Here is a 2,630-nt window from a genome sequence, read left to right as displayed (position 1 = left end):
TCTCATTGTTACAATGGGTCATCCTGTTACCTTATTTCAGCATTTTGTTATTTCCTTTCCCTTCCCCAAATTAGAAAAATGTATGTACAAGATTCAGGGCACAGGAATCAAATGCAGTGAAAACAGGGGTTATTTCATAGGGGAAGAACATACCAAAGAAACAAAAAAATCACACGTTATAATTTAAATACATTAAAAACAATAGCAAGAAAGAGAAAACCAATTGTGTCCTTATCTTGGGGTTCATTTTGCTTATCATCATCTTATATGGTCCTATGTACATAGCTTTTGACCTTTTCTTCTTGTCCTAGACATATACTAGTTATTGCAAATAAGGGTAACCATGGGACCTATGTGTCCTTAGGCCTGGCTTACTTCACTTAACATAATTTTTCCAAGTCTTTCAATTTCCTAACAAATGGGGCTATGTTAATATTTCTGCTGGAGGCATAGAATTCAATTGTGTATATATACCACATTTTCTTGATCCATTCATCTACTGAGGGGCAACTGGTTTGGTTCCATACCTTAGCTATGGTAAATAATGCTCCAATAAACATACTTGTGCTGGTAGCTTTAATATAGCCTTGTTTGTAAACGTTTGGGTAAATACCCCAAAGTGGGATTGCTGGGTCATATGGGAGCTCAATGGGAGCCTTTTGAGGAACCTGCATACCGATTTCCAAAGTGGTTAAAGTTTATGCTCCTACCATCAATGCAGTAGGGTTCCCTTTTGGCCACATCCCCTCCAGCATCTGTTATTCGAATTCTTGATGATAGCCATTCTAACTGGGGTAAAGTGGAATCCCAGTGTTGTTTGATTTGCATTTCTTTTATGGCTAGAAAACTTGAGCATTTCTTCAAGTGTCTATTGGCCATTTTTATTTCCTCTTCAGAGAAGTTTCTCTCTTTTTTCTTAATATATATTTTTATTGTAAAGATACTGTACAGATGGGTTACAGTTACACGAGCAAGGTAATGAGTCCATTTCCTATTGAGCGTTGTTACAACCTCCTTTGTTTTTCCCTTTTTTTTTAAACATCTCTTCCTTCCCCACCTCCCTCACTCCTCCCTCCTTCCCCAACCTCCTGCAAAGATGTAAAGTTCATTTTCAACATATTGTCTGCACATCTCATTGTTACAATGGGTTATCCTGAATCCTTATTTCAGCATTTTGTTATTTAAGTCTTTACCCCACTTATTTTATTCCCATTAACTCCTTTTGTCCACCATCGATACTGACATTTAGATTTTTGTTTGTGATCAGAATATTTCATAAAGAAAAAGAGATTGTCTTAAAAACAAAATTCAAGAGCAAAATGTGTCAGTAGTTTTCCTATCTCCAGTGTACCCCAGCAAAATATTCACAGCTGCTAAGAAACTGATAACTTCCAAGCTGCAATTTACCATGTACTTAGAAACAAATGTTCAGTATATTCCTGATAGCATACCACATTCATACAAAACAAGAGAGGCTAAAAATCAATAGTGAGCAATGCCTTTCAGAGTCTCAAACTTTATTAAACCAATGACTGGGCAATTCAATCCCCTGAGCAGTTGATCTCTCACCATTTCGTAAATTCTGAAGATTAACTCATTAAAAAAAATCTCTGTGTGGGAGGTTGGCTCAGTGGAAGAGTGCTTGCCTTGCATACATGAGGCCCTGGGTTCAATTCCTCAGCATGCAAACACAGAAAAAGCTAGAAGTGGTGCTGTGGCTCAAGTGGTAGAGCACTAGCCTTGAGCTGAAGAGCTGAGGAACAGTACCCAGGCCCAGAGTTCAGGCCCCATGACTGACAAAAACAAAAAACACCAAACAACAACAGAAAAGAAAACACCTGTTTTCCCATTCTTTTCTCAAAATTCAGCAGATGCACATAGGGGTAGTGATAAGTTTTTGAATCTTTTTATATTAAGTTTTTTAATTGTAAAATACGTACAGAGGAGTTATAGTTACATGAGCAAAGTAATGAGTATGTTTCCTATCAAGCATTGTCACCTTCTCCTTTGTTTTTCTCCTACCATCCCTTCCCTCCCACCTCCTCAACTACCCTCCCCCAAATTGTAAAGTTTGTTTTTTAACAGTGTCTTGTACATCTCATTGTTGCAATGAGTCAACCTGTATCCTTATTTAAACATTTTGTTTTTTCCCTCCCCTCCCCAAATAAGAACATCAAATACAATGAAAACAGGGGTTATACCATGGGGAAGGAACATAAAGAGCAACAAAACAATCCCCTAGTACATAATAAATATGTTAAAATGATAGCAAAAAAAATTATTTGTGTCCTTATCTTGGGGTTCATTTCACTTAACATCATCTTATCTGGTCATATGTACATAGCCTTTGAACTTTTCTGCTTGTCCTAGACATATACTAGTTATTGCAAAAAAGGGAAACCATGGGACTTATGTTTCTTTGGGTCTGGCTTACTTTACTTAATATAATTTTTTCCACGTCTTTCCACTTCCTAACAAATGAGGCAATGTCATTCTTTCTGACGAAGGCATCGAATTCCATTGGGTATATATACCACATTATCTTGATCCATTCATCTACTGAGGGGCATCTGGGTTGGTTCCATATCTTAGCTATGGTAAATAATGCTGCAATAAACCTAGTTGTGCTG

Source organism: Dipodomys ordii, unplaced genomic scaffold (assembly GCF_000151885.1).
Source record: "Dipodomys ordii isolate 6190 unplaced genomic scaffold, Dord_2.0 Scaffold138, whole genome shotgun sequence".
NCBI classification, from domain to species: Eukaryota; Metazoa; Chordata; class Mammalia; order Rodentia; family Heteromyidae; genus Dipodomys; species Dipodomys ordii.
Note: the sequence above shows the minus strand (reverse complement) of the source record.